Source organism: Strix uralensis, chromosome 4 (assembly GCF_047716275.1).
Source record: "Strix uralensis isolate ZFMK-TIS-50842 chromosome 4, bStrUra1, whole genome shotgun sequence".
In the NCBI taxonomy this organism is placed as follows: domain Eukaryota; kingdom Metazoa; phylum Chordata; class Aves; order Strigiformes; family Strigidae; genus Strix; species Strix uralensis.
The window spans coordinates 115,021,005-115,039,381 of NC_133975.1; the positions used below are offsets into that span (position 1 = coordinate 115,021,005).

The 18,377-nt window shown below is 41.0% G+C and overlaps 1 long non-coding RNA gene across 1 annotated transcript; it reads left to right on the top strand.

Annotated features, from left to right (window-relative positions):
- Window positions 1–2,530: 2,530 nt before the first annotated feature.
- Window positions 2,531–4,838, top strand: LOC141942277 (uncharacterized). Its single transcript, XR_012628590.1, has 2 exons — window positions 2,531–2,672; window positions 4,408–4,838. It is a non-coding gene; the product is annotated as an uncharacterized LOC141942277 (long non-coding RNA).
- The last annotated feature ends 13,539 nt before the right edge of the window (window positions 4,839–18,377 follow it).

The following is an 18,377-nucleotide window of genomic DNA, read 5'->3' on the forward strand; positions in this document are numbered from 1 at the left end:
TTAGCAGTAGAAGTGGTGCAGCCTAAGAACAATATATGCTTCTCCCCCCAACCCTAATCTAAAGGATCTGCTGCTGAAATAAAAAAGGCTTTATACTAGTTGGTATCTGTGATAAAGCAACGAGTTCTTATGCTGTTCTAGGTTTTTAAGAAGTGCAGATTTGTCCACTGTGAAATGGATAATGGCCAGCAAACATATTTCATATAATCAGATACAAACATGTAATTGGTAATTCTCATCATTCTGTGCTTGTTTAGGACTGGTGGTCTAACAGTGAAAGGTTGATCACTCACCATCAATCTCATTAGCTATCCAGCCCCCTACCCTATCTGCTAAACATGGATGACATCTGTAATATTTAAGACATCTGTGTTTTAAGAAGGCTTTGGCTTTCTCTCAACATACTTTTTCATCATACTTGACCCTGCAGTAAATCTGTAGCAGCAAATCTCATTTTGCAAACATAGAACACAGGATCACTGTAGACTCAGCCAAATGAGAAAACAAAGGTTAAGGAGATACATTTCTATTCAAATATACTTAGCTCCAGAATTAGCACAGGCAACACAGAAAGTGCTTGGCTGAGTGCATCCACTTAAAAATAATTTTTTTCTGAAGTTCATTCTAGTGCTATTACATGTCTCTCAACTAATGCTGGAATGTCATTCGTTAGATGGGGAGAGGAAAATTTCAGGATGTCCCAGACGAACTGCATCAGCACAGTTATGTTAAAAATGAAGAATTTTTTTGCAGTGAAGTCTTTGAGATTTATGAACCCTCAAACTGTTCATTAGAAACAGCAGGAAATGGCAGACTACTACTGTCTTTTATCTTAGACTGTAAGTTCTCTGGGAGAGGTATTACCTTTTTGTGTGTGTGTGTCTTTGGCTGAAACTTGGCAGAACAGAGACCTGCTCCCTGCCTGGCCTTCATCTGCGACCACTGATTCAGTCAAGGGAGAATTTGACATTGGCTTCAACAGACAATGAATCAGACCCCTCAATAATATAGAATAAGAATAATAATGGTCAGGGAGTAATACGTGAAGAGAGTGTCTTGTAGGTTCTACATGCTTATTGCAAAGATAAAAATGATTGAAAGTGTCTCTCGTTAATCTGGATCCTAGAAGGATGGAGAAGTCAATCAGTCAACCCAGAAAACAGCTGTTTTGCACATGTATATGTGAACTGCTGGAAGTGCAGGGCCAATATTTTTCCTTTTCAAGTAACATGGAACCTCAATTTTTTCAGCAAATGGAATGGCATAACCGAGCCATATTTTTAAACTGAACTTTTCTTGGACAGTATAAATGAAAAGTAATACCACCCTGACTGTACATTTTGTAACCTTAAATGGAGAGAGTTCTTTTCAAGGAAGATCAGGAACTAATTCTGCCAAGTAGTATCAGCAATGGGGTGGAAGGCAAGACACTGGTTTCACAAGCTTCTTGGCCAATGGGGTGAACCTGATCTAGCCTAATGTAGTCTCTTCTGTGTATCTCTTTTAGGAAGACAAGCTGGGCTGGTATATAGAAACACTTCCCAATCTCTGTCTGTTCTGAGGTTGTGGTGAAATCTGTGTGTTTCCAGCTCATCAGACAAATGTTTCAAATGGCTCCTCACTTCAGTATGCTCCTTACCAAAGACTCTGTGGACACCATAAATCCAGTTCCGTGAATCAAAAGAGGCTCCCTGCTGGCGGCTTATTCATACCCTCTAAAATGAAGAAAGCAGCAGGTTCCCTCACCTGACTGAAATTGCCAAACCAATTTGAGAAGACCTATTTCTCTTCAAATCAACTATGAGGATATAAGGCTACTTCCTTACCTACTGGAATTGCTTTCCTTGCTATACAACTCCCTTTGTCATCTGATTTCAACTTTAGCAGCACCTGCAGCAGCGCCTGTACTGTTCAGTAGAGTTCCCCATTTACGAGACTGGAGCTAATGAGCAATTTGGTATGAGTACACAGCCCTGTGCTGCATCAGCTCAGATCCCAGGGAGACGCATAACCCCTGTGAGTGTGGAGGGGGGTAAACAGTCCTGTTTTGGTGGCAATACCTGGTCCTCAGAACGGCATCAGCACGGGAATGTCTGCACAGCCATACCGGCCATGCAGAGCACTGCAGATTCCAGTATGGCTCTTAGCCCCGTTTCAAAGGATCAGTTTATGAGATAATAAGGGTGTAAGGATAAATCAGGCTCATTACTGTTTGTGTTTATTTTTTCCTCCTGAAAAGGACGGAACAGCTGAGGAGCCTGGGAAGACCCTGGGAGAAGGCTCGGGATGTGGTGTGCGAGCACAGGGATGGAGGAAGGGGGCGGTTAGTTGCACTTCGACCAAAACGGGGTCGGGGGGGGGAGGAATTAAATCTCCCTTCTAATCTCCCGATTTATCAAAGGTCTCCCATATGGTTTTCGGGCAGTTCTCCACAGTAGCCACTGTGTGGCAGAAGAGATCAAGCCGATGATTTTCGGAGGGCAGCGAGGGAAGAGTGCAGCCCGCGGCCGCCGGCGAGGGACAGCCGCCATCTTGTCTGCCCGCGGTGGGCGGGCGGCTTGTGGTCACCCAGGGGGCCGGGGACAGGCACCGCTGGAGGAGTAACAACTCCTAGCCGAGCAAGCGTGCGTTAGCTGACAGCGAACTGCTTCTGAAGGTGCGACAGAAGCCAGGTGAAGGCAGTTAATTCAGTTAATAGGCACGAGTTTCAGTGCCGAGGACTGTGCGGCCCGGCCTCACCGGCCCGTCGCAGGCCGGTTCGGAGGAGGGGCTGTTGCCGGAGGAGCCGCTGGGGTGCGGGGTTTGGAACGCGGCTGTGGGGACTGGGGAAACTGGTTCTGAGCAGAAGGAGCTGCCTGGACGTGGATGTGCGGGACAGCCAGGCAAAAGAATAAAAATTGAGTTTTAAAAATAATCCCCTCAACAGCAGACAATAAATAGAACTCCAGGGAGTTCCTGTTGGCGCGACGAGAAAAATTGAATGGCTTTTCCCCTCTTAAAATGGAGCGTTCCTTAAAAGAAACAGAAAACTTGTTAACCCATATTCACAGCAGAGTAGTGAGCCCTATTTTTAGCCAATACTAGATTCTCTGGAAAACATGCTTTCAGAACATCACCATTATTAACAAAGTCTGATGCCGCTTAATAAGTTTTCTCATGATCTGAAAATATACAGAAAGGTCAATGCGTGTTGTTGCTGCAAACTTGGGACAAAATTAATAGTTTTAAAATTACATTTTCATTTCAAATTTGATTTTCCAGGCGATGCATAACAAGAAACCAAAATAAACCCTTTTGTTTTGGGTTGACTAAAATGTTTTCAGTTCTACCCAAACCAAAATTATTTTCCATTTGTTTAGTTTGGCCACTGAACTGAAAAGCTAGTATGTCATTATCCACACATAACAGCAAAAAAGACATCTTAAGGACAAGCAGGGTTTTAATTAGCTCCACTTTAGTATTTAAGAGCAACACTGAATGGAATTACTGACAGAATATATATGTCTGATCAGGAGTTTAAATAAAAAATGTGATTTTTTTTTCATGTTAATTTTGGATTAGATACTGAAAGCTTCAGAAGTGAGTCAGGGTCTCTTTGAAGTAATCATCACATACATAGATGGAAAAGATGGTGCCAGCTCTGTGTTTGTAGACAACAGAAATAAAAAGAGTTGGGTAATACAAAATAAAAGGCAAATATGATTGTCTATGATGTAGTGTGTGTAATAAGCTACAGTCTCAGCACATTTACTTAAGTATTGACAAACTAAAAGACAAAAACCAAAACAATCCAAACCTACATCTCTTAACTACAGTTGTGGTGTCAAAACACACTTTAGGTGATACCAGACTGTGCTTAGAGAAGAGTGTTGAACATAACCATGGGAATAATTGATGTTGAAATCCAAGACTACAAAAAAAACAAAAGCACAAAACCAGCCATATGGATTTGCAGAAGTTTCAGAAAACATGATCCATATTTTAAGCAAATGTTTTTCATAGAAACTTATATAAAAATTAAAAATTTAAGGAACGTAGATATAACTATTCACTTCTTATTTGGTCATCATGGGAATGTTTAGGAATTCTGTAATGGATCTGTGCCTGATACCTTGTTTGGAGAAGACTTCTGGCTTACAAACTGTGCTACAGTTCAATGGCCAAAATGTTTGTCTTCCATTTCTCATGGTACAGTCTTACAGAACTGTTTTATTAGTCCTGAAAGACAACATGCAACTGGCTTTTATAAAACGTAGAACGTATTTCCAGAATATGAATGTGGTCATTGGTCTCAATGGGGCTACTTAATTTGCTAAAAAAATTGATTAAGCTGTCCTGATAGGATGACTACCTGCATAAGACTTAAGTTCATCACTTCTACAAGCAACAACTTTGTACTGGTTACAGGTTAAACAGGTTTGCAACTAAAAGAAGAAAAGAAGGAAAGAAGAACTGTGATAAATCTTAAATGTTGGTCAGCTGAAGACACTATTGCTGCAGGAAATGACGATGACAAGACTGATCCTACTTCTTGGACATTTGATCCTCTGGCTGAACTTCAAGAAAGAATTTTGCGTGTACATGGAATGAGGAACCAGAATCCATCTGTCAGTGGCCAAAGGAGTCATAAACGGCCAAATGGAACAAACAAAAGATCTCAGAGTAAGAAAAAAACCCGTTGTTATTCAGATTTACTCAGTTCACAAAGACCTATTCATTCATGTGATCTTTTTACATGGTCCTATTAAATTGCTAGTCCTCTGAGACTGGTTTTCATTGTGCACTGCAAAGTGAAAGAGAGAAAAGCTCTTAATAAACAGTCATCGGTCTATACCAAACTTCTCATTTATTCAGCTATATCCTAATTTTGATGCTGTAGAATTTGGCACAGAATCTATGAACTACTGTAAAACCTACTAGGAGAAAAAAAAAAAAGGAAAAAGAAATACTATTCTTATGATTGAGAAGACAATCATGGAAATATGAACCAAGCTTTCTAAGTCTATAGCCAGCCAAAACCAGTAACGCTAGGAGGGTGAACTTGACCTCTGCATCTCAGTAGGTTGTTTATATTTTTCCCCATATGTTTCAAAGTCAGTATTAATTGCTGATCTCCACTGTTGATCTGTTTGAAGAGATGTGTCTTTTGGGAGTTTATATCCCAGCACACCCTGCTTCCTTTGATGAGCTACTCAAGTTGCTCTTCAAAAGGCAGAATTGTCAAAGCTTGATTTTATTTATGTTGTTGATAGGTTGTTTCCTGGATCATATCTTTCAGTAGCACCAGTTAAAATGTTGCTTCAAATTAGCACTTTGAGCAGGGGCTACAGAATCAGGTCTACATACTGAGGAGTTTTTTCCTGCAGACTCATATAAACATATTACCCAGTAGGTATGTTTCAGTCCATTGGCATGCTAGGCCTTCCCACTGTTTTCTCATAGAAATCTCTTCGAACTTAAGAATAATACAGGTTGTATATGTTGCTGCCTCATCTATCAGATGCAGCAACATCTATCTGTTTCCCATCACATATCTGAGACACCGAGCTTATGGCTGATTAGAGCTATATTTAACTGGGTGGGTTGTAAAATCTGTACTTTGTTGTGAATTGTAGAACATTTGTCAGCAGCTGCAGACGAAATTCTCAGTCTTGATCATGGATGACACACTAATCAGGAAGCAGTATAAAGGCTCATGCAGATAAGAAATGAGCTACAGTTCTATCTAGGCTGAATGGAAGTAAAGTGAAAGTGTGTTATTAAAGCACCTTTCATATCAGTCAGTCACAAAAGGAACATGCAAGTATCACTTGGGAAGTGAGGCGTTTCCAGGTACCTTGCCTTCCCTAGAAGTTCCAGCACTTCATCAGCCTAAAGCGTGACACTGAATTGGAATATAGTATTTACTTGTTGGGAGCTGGAGAAACTGTTCATTCCATCCATCTGGATATCCAAATGTCTCAACTATTAGTTGGTAAAGCCTCAATTAGGGGACATGAAAGAAAAAAACTTTCAGTGCCCTTATGGACCCATGGCCAAACCCAGCAACAATGGCAATTACACAAGGAATTGTTTGTTTCCCAAGAGGCTGGAACAGCCCCAAATGCAGCATTTCTTTGGCATGTACCTTCAGGATCATCATTTGCATTGTGACCTCATCTGCCTGAGGGTGTTGCAAAATGTATCTATTTATAATAATGCAGTAAGGTTGATGAAAAGCTTAGTCAGAGTTCAGCTCTTTCCTTTGCCAAATTATCCATGACTTGCTATCCTGAGGCATAGGTCATCCAACACCAAGGGTAGGCTGATTATTTCTGCTAGATTTAGCATTCTGAACCACTCAGGGAAGGGGTGGTGCTGGATTTTCTAGTCCCATTTTCTCCTGCCTTACATCTGTTCCATTTACAAAATATGTCTTTGCCAGCTGCCCTGTCTGTGAGAGTAGAACCTGGAAATTTCTGTTTCTAGGCACTACTAGTAGCTCCTTTGCATGCTTTTCTGACGGGTGTAAATTTGTATTTCAAACAGGATGATTAACTTAGTCATAAACTTCCTGCGTCATCATGTTGATATGACCTTAATCCTTTCCCATGTTTACAGGTCATGGCAGTACTTTACCAGGCAGACTCAAAGCCCTACAATGTGATTAGTTTTATACCACTTTATATATGTGTTACCTGAGCAGACTCTTCTGGAAGCATTTCTTTGCAGACTGGAGTCTACAAGAACAAAGCACTGGGCACTGACCTGCACTAGCCTTGTTATTTTAAGGGAGTGTGTAGTTGCCTCCGTTTGGGGCTGTGTAGATGCATCCACAATTACCACATACAAATAGTCTCACTGCAGTGATCTGTTTCACTGCCTGGGGCAAAAGACACTGATGGTTCAAGTGGGAACTGGCTTCCTCACCTGTTAACCATGTATGTGTTCTGGTGATGTCCAGCTTTGCTGCTTCACAAAATGAAGAAAGAAAAAAAATAATCACAAGAAGCCACAAAAACCTCAAGGACGTCTGTCACCTCTGCACCTCAGCTGACCTCCACACAAAATGTTTGATACAGGCAGGCCCAAGTCTTCATCTGGGCCAGTAGTTTTCAGAAACCTTCTAGCACCCAGTGTGGGACCTGGTAATCCCACCACACTTGCACTGTGAAATGTAAATTACCCTATTCAGAACTTCTAACATGCCACATTACAAGAGTAGCAAACCCAGGGGCATTGAGGTAGAATAAAAATCCCATTTGCCTCTTGAGGTTAGGGTCTCTCTTAAGTATCCAAACACCAGTATGTACTTGTAAAATAAATGAAAAGCTAAAATTCTTGGAGAGATGGGCAAGAATCATAATTTCTTTTACCATATACAGTACTCAGTGTTGAAATATATGAAGAAAGTTAGTATTTTAGAAAGCCATTAAGCATTCACTAGGCATGGGAAATCTTCCTCCAACAGACATACTGTTACGAATTATGGCATTTATCAGCCTACTGATGATACAGTTTACTGTAAGTCTGCTCTTTCAAAGTGAAACCATATGTTGAATGGGAAAGACTGGAAGCCTAATGTAAATGTAGATAAGGCTGTTTATTAAGCTATGCTGATGGATATTTTGTGGGTGAACTTTCTTTTACAATATTGTTAAGGGTTATATAAATTCTAATTGGTATATGCAAACAAATTTACAGACACTGAGTATGACATGATTTAAGTTAAGTGTCAGATGACAGTTCTGGAAGATAGTGGGACCAGTATGACCAGGTGCCAAACATGGACAACATCAAAATCTTGTATAGTTCCCATGTTCAGATATATGAATAATGATAGTTTCTAAGGAGCAAGGAGGAAGACAAGCTAATAGTAATTTTTTTCCACTGCTCTTGGAAATTCTGTGTTGCAGAAAAGGTATTGAATCTTGGAACACAAGAGGAAGTCACATTGCTGGCTACTCCCTAAGAGTCCCAAAAGCTTGAGTCTAGAAGATGTCATCCTGCTGAGTCCTTGGAGCTGTAACTGAGGGTGCACGTTTGGCTTGTGATTATGTCTGTCTTGTGCACTGCCTGCAATGCTTCCTTGGAGTTGCAGTCTCCTTAGAGAGAGCAACTCCTAATAAAGGACAATGAGGCATTTGAGCTACAACTCCCATGGGAAGAGATGGGAGTATTTCCAAAGTGAGGCTTTTCAGCTTTTGGCTAAAACACTAGTTCTGGGTATTTAATTAGTTAATTTAAAAGAAAACAAGGTTTTCCCCAGAAAGCAGGCTTTTTGTTTAAAAATGTGCATTTAATAAAGATCTAATTTTCCGCCAAAACTGTTTCAACCAATGCTGGGAATTATATTCCCTGACAAAACTACTTGAAAATGGATTTCATAATGTAGAGTAAAATCCAGACAATTCTTTCCAGATGACTTTAGAGTGATGCTGTTATTACTCCTTAACTAAATACGATAAACCTAGGAAACTTGGGTTAATGAAAATCTAGCACATTAAAGATACAGAAAATACATCATTTGAGCATGAAAATTACTTTAGTCACTGCTGTCTCATGCTTTAACTTCATAGTTGTGAAAAAAAGTTATATTTGGTTTCATTTACTCCAGAGCATCTTAAAGTAGCCAGACTGCACTGAATAACCAGTTTTCAGAAATACTTGGTATTGCCAGAGTAGCACAAGCATCTAGCCAAGCTCAGCATTACTGCTCATGTGTCAGCTGCCTGGTACCTTTTGGGCTTCTCTGTTCTTCCCTTGGCCTTACACTGTACACAACCCATTTCTTCTACAGTTCCTTCTACAGGTACTTCTATATAGATGTAGATACACATAAAGCAAATAACCACATAAACTCACTCAAACAGAGAAGCACACATCAGCTTTCTATTATCCATATTCACTTGGGCATGACTTACTCTTAGGTATTCTTTCATATTCCATCCTTGTGGAACGTACCTGGTGCAATGAATAGTTTATCAAGAAAATACGTAAAATTAATGATGATTCTGTAATTTCATAATACAAAATATATTTTCCTTAGGAATAGCATAGCATAAGACATTGCTTTTCAAAAATAATGCCATTGGCTTCAAAGGGCAATTATCTCCATAGAAAAGGTGCTCTTTTAAAATCGCTCCTACTTAGCATTTCAAGGGAGTTGTGCTAGTTTTGTCTGGGATAGAGTTAAATTTCTTCATAGTAGCTAGTATGGGGCTATTGTTTTGGATTTGTGCTGAAACCAGTGTGGATGACTCAGGGATGTTTTAGTTACCGCTGAGCAGTGCTGACACAGAGTCAAGGCCTTTTCTGCTCTGCACCCCACCAGCGAGGAGGCTGGGGGTGCACAAGAGGTGGGGCGGGAACACAGCCAGGACAGCTGACCCCAACCGACCAAAGGGATATCGCATATAAAGCTGGGTGAAGAAGAAGGAAGGGGGGGGACATTCAGAGCGATGGTGTTTGTCTTCCCAAGTAACTGTTACTTGTGATGGATCCCTGCTTTCCTGGAGACGGCTGAGCACCTGCCTGCCCGTGGGAAGTGGTGAATGAATTCCCTGTTTTGCTTTGCTTGCACCCGTGGCTTTTGCTTTACCTGTTAAACTGTCTTTACCTCAACCCACAAGTTTTCTCACTTTTACTCTTACAATTTTCTCCCCCATCCCACCAGGGGAGAGTGAGTGAGTGGCTGTGTGGGGGTTAAACCATGACAGGAGTGTAAGGACCACCATCCTCAGTCTTATTGACAGAGTAAGACAAACTCCTCCCTACAGCAGTTACTCAGCTAAAGTTAGTTTTGACCACAACTCTGTCCAGAGTCACTGGAGGTAGAAGGTCTTTTCAAAAAGCGCAGTTCTACTGCAGGAGTTTTGATTTACTGAGAAATGCAGAAACCAAAAATTCAATTACAGTGTGGGTTTGGTCCATTTTTTGATCTCCCCAGCCCTGTTTCCAGTGACTGAATTTGGTGAGATGTAGTTAGTCCTTTCTACCTCCTCCCCCATATTTTCGGTTCTGTCAGTTCCATCATTAAAATTCTTTTTATTGCTTTGTTTGAATGGGATATAATATTTTAAAACCAAAGACTTGAAGGTTTAGGTGCAGTTCTCTTTCTTCCTCTCAGCCATACACAAAGAAGCACTTAGCAGAAATCTGTGCAATAATGACTGGATGGAAAGGCAGAGCTTTTCACATTGAGACCTTACCTTAAGACCTAAACCTTTTACAATTAGCACTGGAGATGAATAATAGTATTTTGTTTTGTCTATTCCACAAGAAACAGCTTCTGAAGAGAAGATGACAGTAAGTATTCTATTAAGTCACTTAATTCTGTTCCATTTTTCATGCAGTGCTTCACATGCAAACCTTGGAATGGCTCATGGCCATTGCCTTTTTTATTTAAATAAATATTCATTCCAAGCCAGAAGGTCTAAGTAATTAGAAAATAAACTTAAACAAGGTCTTCTGTGTATTCATTTTCATCTGTAAAAATCTCTATTCATTATTTCTGTTGTGATGGTTTTATTGCTGTAAGACAACCTATACATTTTCAAAGCTTTCTGGGCCCAGAGGAAAACTCACAAAATCAGCTGAGCAGAGATGAATCACAGGTGTTGTAAGAGCATCTACCAATGCTGTGCAACAAGTACAGATGGGAAATTGATAACCACATTAAACAGCTTACGAAATTAATTAGAACCTTACTAAGGGAAAGTGTGGTTATCATACTTGGCCTTTGTCCAGAGCATAGAGTTTATAGTAATTAAGTATTTGGTATCAGCTAAACATTCTTTGTTCATCAAACAAGAACAAAACTTTTACTTACATTAGAAACTAAAGACAGAAAGGACACAAGGGATTTTATGGCAGAATTCTTGCTGAAATTGATTTTTAAAAGTTTCTATTCTATTCTACTCTGCATCTGTGAGAGTATCCGGGGTTATTCATGAGGCAGGCGCTCAAATGATGTCACAGTTAATGTTTAGCATCATTTTCTCATAGGTCAAATCCTTTCACACCCTTTTTAAACAAAAAGTTGGCATTAGACCACACGATATTGCAAAAGGAGTCAAGATTATATGCCATTCACACAATGTCACGTTGCCAACAGGAAGCTCTGTAAAAGAAAAAAAAAATTGTTTCAGTGTGTAAGTTAAGTGTAATAAAATACCGTAATCAGAAAATCAACATAAGACATGGTAGGCCCGGTCCTGTTATACCTGGACTCGTTCAGGAATCAGCAAAGAGCTGCTTGTGCGTCAGACTCTTAACAAATATGAGTAAACACAGAAGGGCTTTGAAATTCAAAATGTGCTTAATTACTTTCATCTGGAAACACAGACTATACTATAAATGTGAATAGGTTGGGACTGAAACGTAAACAAATTGATTTTTAAAGTCTCCAGTGGTGCTGCTTGAGTTTCCAACTATGCATTACAGTAACATTAGAGAAGATGAACCAAAAGCACCTTCTTAAACTTTGCCTTATGCATGTGTCCTATTAATATAGAATATGGGGGGGGGTTTAATGATTACCTTTTACATGTTAATAAGTCAACAGAATTCAAGTTCAAAGCAGCCACTAGTTCACCAAGTAAATTCAAAGCAAATTCAGCTTTGAACCAAGAACAGAATATGTTTTCTTGCTGCCAGTGTTTTGTTCGACATTATTAGCACAGCTCTTCACTCTGACTAAATTCTTGTTGTCCCCATAGACAGAAATATCAGATTCCAGCTGCTAAGTCAAAAAAACTGATGGTACCATGGGATGAGTCTTAAAAAGAAAAGAAACAAATTAAAAGCATTTCCACTGATTTCAGCATGGTCCTGCTTGTTTCCAGGAGAGAGAACTGGAACAAATTCCACCCCAGTTGTATACCACCGTGATTTTATTGCAGGCATCTTCATCCTGTTTCATTAAATGCCACCATTAACAACTAAACTGATGAAAGTGGACTTGGACAGTGAAAATCACAAAGGGAGCTTCCAAAATGAGATCAAAATCCAGCATTTACTAAACCTTTTCAGTAACACTTTATAAACTCCTGTTTCTGGCTGGTGGCCTGACAAGGAACCCTGTGCATACTTGACACACCCCTTGCAATGAAAGGCGCCCAAGGAATGCATGGTGAGGCCCCTGGCTGAGGAAGTCAATGAACCTTTGTTTTAGCTTTTTGCTTATACCTGATGTAATGGAAAGCTTTTACAAAAGAGTGTTTATGGGACAGAACAGACAATAAGGAATTAATGGATTAAACAAAAGGTAGAGATGCTGTGTTTGCTGAAAGTTGTGCTTTGTGCTAAAGCTAACATTATATTTACCATGTGGACCATTACTGTATCAGAAATATATATCTACCCAATGGCTGAATTATATAAGGTTATTTCCTTGTCATCAGCAAGGTGAGTGCTTCACATATCCTTTGCAAAAGTAACTTTTTGTCAGTCTTAATTCTGAGAACTGCCAGATCCTTTCATGAAAGGATTAAAAAGCCAGATGAAAAGAGATATTATTTTAATTTCACTAAAAACTTTTCATATATAATTTTTGGACTGCTGGTAAGAACTGTTTTTTAAAGACTCTCCTGCAGGCCAGCAAACTAAAGAAATAAAGAAAACCACCTTTTCATTCGTCTTCAGCAATAATCAAACTTTTAAGATACATGGGTATCACATTCTTCTTGCTTCAGTATCTTATAGAGACATTAACACATTGCTGGGCAGTCTGAAAAATTGAAGCAGATATTTTCTAGCTGAAACTTCCTTGTCATCTGTGATGATGTGAATGTTCGGCTCATCACTAGCAGACATAGAGAGCAGTCATTCTCTGTTGTGCTTTTCAACAGACTTTTGCATACTAGTATATTAGAATTTTATCTCTATGCTTTTTCTTTTCCAGCTTAAACAACCCAGTACCTTTAATCCTTACTCACAGGTCAGATTTTCTTGTTCTTAATGTCATAATTTCCTGTAAACTCTCTCAATTTTGTCTGTATCTGTCTTGAAAGATGATGACTGCAGCTTGACACCATCCTCCAACTGGGGCTTTCCCAGCACCAAGTGAAGCTCTGTGTCATCTGTGCAAAACTCTTAACTATGGTCTCAGCACAGTATTTCCCATTTTTGCAACACTACTATATTGCCAGTTCAATTATCTTTATTCTGAAGCACAAATACCACTTTCACTCTGAAAATGTGCACTGTGCCCATTTCTGCTTTCAGTATGAAGCTCCAGAAATTACCATGCTATAGTTTTGCCTTTACTACCTCCTTCCTGTAAATTTCAACAGCAGGCTAATTTATTGCAGGCATCAGGAAATGTTTCAATGTTTTTAAAGTAAATAAAATTTGGGAGGCCTGCAATCAGCTTGGATAAACAGCAATTAAGCAATTAACTTCAGCACCCTGGAATATTATCCCTGACATGATTGCACACTGAAAATTGAATGGAATCAATGCCATCATATCATACACCAGTGGCTGGGATGGTGGTACCAAGACGTGCCTTTCTTTCTGTCTGATAGTTGGCCGAGTCTATAGTGTCCCTTATACCTGGCCTTACAAACGTGATATTGAGCTATGCCCCCTTCACAGTTCATGTTATTTTGCACCTTCTTTCTACATTTACAACCAATGTAACAAAGAGATCTGCTGCCAAAGCGATGGAGAACCTTTTCTATGGAAGCACTTGGCATAGGCTTGTGGGGAATATGTGTCTGAAACTCAATGACTGCCAGCTTCATATTTGTAGAGAAAGATGCCAGCTTCACTGAGGGAGATGATAAGAATTCTGGGTCCCTGGGCAAAATGTGCTGTTTAGCTGGGTGGGATTTGAAGCAAGTGTCACCTTCTTTGTTGGCTGGTTTATTTCTACTTGTAGTAACAAGCTCATTCAACAACAGGACCACCTCTTATGATGCTGCTACCAAGACCCTTTGTCTCCCAGACTATATGTGTGTATGTATATATATATATATGTCTGTGTGTGTGTAAATGCATGTATGATGCCAAGTAAGTGACAGGTCCCAGAACTCCAGAATATTGGGGTTTTCCCTCTTTACCATCTCTGGCTCTAACTGACATCTGGGCAGTTGGATGCCAGTTTCCAACATAAACACAGTCCCATTAGTTTCTCAGCTATATTGTTTTCATGAGGACCATGTGCTTTACCTGTCACAACATGGCTCCCTGATCCTTTCCCCATAAAGAATTTCTTTGTGGTAGCAATGCCGCTGTCTTCATCTGTGCACAGGGTACTGGCATGAGGAAACTCCTGTGTGTCTGTCCAATCTACTGCAGGTTTTTCACTTTCATCAAAATGCTGAGCATTGTCTTAGCTTGTGCTATTTGCTGCAGCATGGGGAATCAGCATGTTTTTTCCCCTATGACCTCTTCATTAGTGTTGCACGCCTTTATTATTTAACCTTCTTTTCTTCTTGTATTTTGGATCACCTATTCCATATGTTGTCATAGCCTTAGTAATTCTGCACAAGCTTTTATGAGCTGGATGACTGCCACTGCTTTGCAAAGTCCAATGGTTTTATCACAAATTATTTGCAGAGTTTGTAGTGTTGCAGTTTCTTATCTTAGTTTCCAGGTATGATCTAGTGTCTTCTTGGGGCCTCAGTGAACTCCTCCAAATTGAAAGATTGCAATATACTTCACCTTCTCTTTCTAAAAATGTTAATTTAGTAATTTTCACTTTTACATGTAGTGCAGTCCTTATATTTCTGTAAGACAGTTTAATAGACAGCCTAAATTAATTTCCATTAATTAGAAAATAGATCTCCGTTAAGAAGTACTAAAAGCCTCAAGCACCACATTGTCAGGTGTGCTCCCAGGAGGCTGTGGCACCCAAGTGCCAGGCATACCCCATTTCCAGACTCCTTCCCTGGGCACGCTTTGTAATGACTGCAACCTTTATGTGTTGCAGATTCAGAACCTTTCAGATTCTTGTTAGTGAAATATTTTTTGATGTTCCAAATTCTCAAAATTTTATCCTTGAAACTAGCATAGCTCTACTTGACTACGGGCTTGTAGTACCTGTAAGTCTGGGCACTGTGGAACTCCTTAAATCCCAGGGAGGGGGTTGCTGGGCTAATTTTTTAGCAGATGAATTTCCAAGCATGCATTGTTGGCTCCCCTGTAAAAGACTGAGGATCACAGAAACTAGAAATCACTCTAATGCACAAAAACAGTTCATCAGAACTTTTGCAAGCTTATTATTAGATATTATGTATTATGATACATAATACATTGAAGCTCAAGGGCAGCCTTGGCCGCAATGACCATGAAATGGTGTTCAAGATCCTTAGGGCAGTGAAGAGAATGCACAGCAACCTCGCTACCCTGGACTTCAGGAGAGCAGACTTTGGCCTTTTCAGGGATCTGCTTGGCAGAGTAGCATGTGGTAAAGCCCTGGCGGGAAGAGGGGCCCAAGAAAGCTGGTTGATATTCAAGAATCACCTCCTCCCAGCTCAGAAGTGATGCAACCTGACAAAGAGGACATCAGGTAAGACTGCCAGGGGGCCTGCATGGATGAACAAGGAGCCCCTGGACAAGCTCAACCACAAAAAGGAAACCTACAGAGGGTGAAAGCAAGGACAGGTGGCCTGGGAGGAATACAGAGAAACTGTCCAGGTAGCCAAGGCTCAGGTTAGGAAGGCCACAGCCCTGATAGAATTAAATCTGGCCAGGGACATCAAGGGCAACAAAAAAAGCTTTTACAGGGATGTTGATGATAAAAGGAAGATGAGGGAAAAAGCGGGCCCTCTCTGGAAGGAAAAGGGAGACTTGATCACCCGGGATATGGAGAAGACTGAGGTACTCAGCGACTTTTTTGCCTCAGTCTTCACCGGCAAGGGCTCCAGCCACACCACACAAGATGCAGAAGGCAAAGGCAGGGACTGGGAGAAGGAAGAACCACCCACTGTAGGAGAAGATCAGGTTCAAGACCATCTAAGGAACCTGAAGGTGCACAAGTCTGTGGGACCTCATGAGATGCATCTGAGGGTCCTGAAGGAACTGGCGGATGAAGTGGCTATGCCACTATCCATCGTATTTGAGAAGTCATGTCAGTCCGGTGAAGCTCCTGCTGACTGGAAGAGGGGAAACATGGCCTCCATTTTTAAACAGGGAAATAGGACCCGAAGAACTACAGGCCAGTCAATCTCATCTCTGTGCCCAGCAAGATCATGGAGTAGATCCTCCTGGAAACTATGGTAGGGCACATGGAAAATAAGGAGATGATTGGTGACAGCCAACATGGCTTCACTAAGGGCAAATTGTACCTGACGAATCTGGTGGCCTTCTACGATGGGGTTATAGCATTGGCAGATAAGGGAAGAGCAACTGACATCATCTACCGGGACTTGTGAAAAGCATTTGACACTGTCCCACATGACATGCTTGTCTCTAAATTGGGAGACATATGGATTTGATGGATGGACCAGTTGGTGGATAAAGAATTGGCTAGATGGTCACACTCAAAGAGTTGTGGTCAATGGTTTGATGTCCAAGTGGAGACCAGTGACAAGTGCTGTTCCTCAGGGTCAGTATTGGGACTGGTGCTGTTTAACATTTTTGCTGGCAACATGGGCAGTGGGACTGAGTGCACCCCCAGCAAGTCTGATGACAACACCAAGCTGTGTGGTGCAGTCGGCATGCTGGAGGGAAGGGATGTGCCATCCAGAGGGACCTGGACAGGCTGAAGAGGTGGGCCTATGCAAACCATATGAAGTTCAACAAGGCCAAGTGCAAGGTCCTGCACAGGGGTCAAGGCAATCCCAAGCACAAATACAGGCTGGGCAATGAGTGGATTGAGAGCAGCCCTGCAGAGGAGGATTCTCCCCCTCTACTCCACTCTTGTGAGACCCCACCTGGAGTACTGCATCCGGCTCTGGCACCCTCAGAGTAAGAAGGACATGGACCTGCTTGAGCAAGTCCAGAGGAAGGCAACAAAGATGGTCAGGGAGCTGGAGCACCTTGTCTATGGGAACAGGCTGAGAGAGTTGGGCTTGTTCAGGCTGGAGAAGAGAAGGCTCCAGGGAGACCTTATAGCAGCCTTCCAGTACTTAAAGGGGGCCTACAGGAAAGATGGGGAGGGACTCTTTATCAGGGAGTGTAGTGATGGGTCGAAGGGTAATGGTTTTAAACTGAAAGTGGGTAGGTTTAGATCAGATGTAAGGAAGCAATTCTTTCCTGTGACGGTGGTGAGACACTGGAACAGGTTGTCCAGAGAAGTTGTGGCTGTCCCCTCCCTGGCAGTGTTCCAGGCCAGGTTGGACAGGGCTTTGAGCAACCTGGTCTAGTGGAAGGTGTCCCTGCCCATGGCAGGGGGGTTGGAGCTGGATGATCTTTAAGGTCCCTTCCAACCCAAACCACTCTATGATTCTATGATTTGAGTCCCATGACTGACAACAGAGCTGGAGAACAAAGTCCTTTGATTTAGCACAAAATTTACACAGCATGGGTAGCAGCAATTCAGCATTTGATGCCTCTGTGTTCCTCAAGCCTGACTCAAAAGGCCCACAGTCGAAGAATAATCCTAATTTCATTCTTGTCTTTCCCATTGTTTCTTTTAACAGCTGCAGAGACCTTCTGCAGAGAGAAGGAGACACCGTTGGACTGAAAGCATCACATTGTTTTGCAAAGACTGTTGAACAACCTCAAACACTTAACCACTTCCAGGGTTGTATTTGAACTTGTTAGAACTACAGCTCAGTCATCAGTTCTGCATCGTTCAAGATCTACCCTTCCTGTAAATGCTTTGCCACCTTTGCTTCTGACAACCTATATAATTTTTATTTGGGGTACTGCAGATAAGCAAGTAACATAATATTAAAATGAAACCAGAATTCAGATTTTAGATCAAATTCAGTCAACAAAAGAAGTTATTAAACATCCTCTACAGAAAACCAGTTATTGAATACTGCATAAAGGAAATTTAGTCTCACTCAAAGCAAATATGGCCAATTTATTTGCATTGCCCAAAGTCAGAAATGCAGGAGCTCAGATGAAGAAAACCGAATGTCTGCAAAAATCATTGCTGTTTTAACTCTTTGAGGTATTTAGTAACATAGGCAAGGACATATAATACCATATTGTCATTAATAAGCAATACATTTTATGTATTTATTGATTTAGGTCTCTTCTGTGAGGTAAGAAAGAATTACCTTCATTGCATCACATGAAGAAACAAACTCGGTGTCTGTGTCAAAGACTTGAATTAGTCCATTTTTTTTCCTGAGTTCAGTATCTTAACCTTTTTTATTAGAGTAAAAGTGGCATCCCACGTGCAGCTCACAGACAATTAGTTCAGAGAAATATTAAAGCAACTTATTGGAGTGTTGACAAGGATCACACTAAATATGCTTCCCCTCTACCTCCCTCTT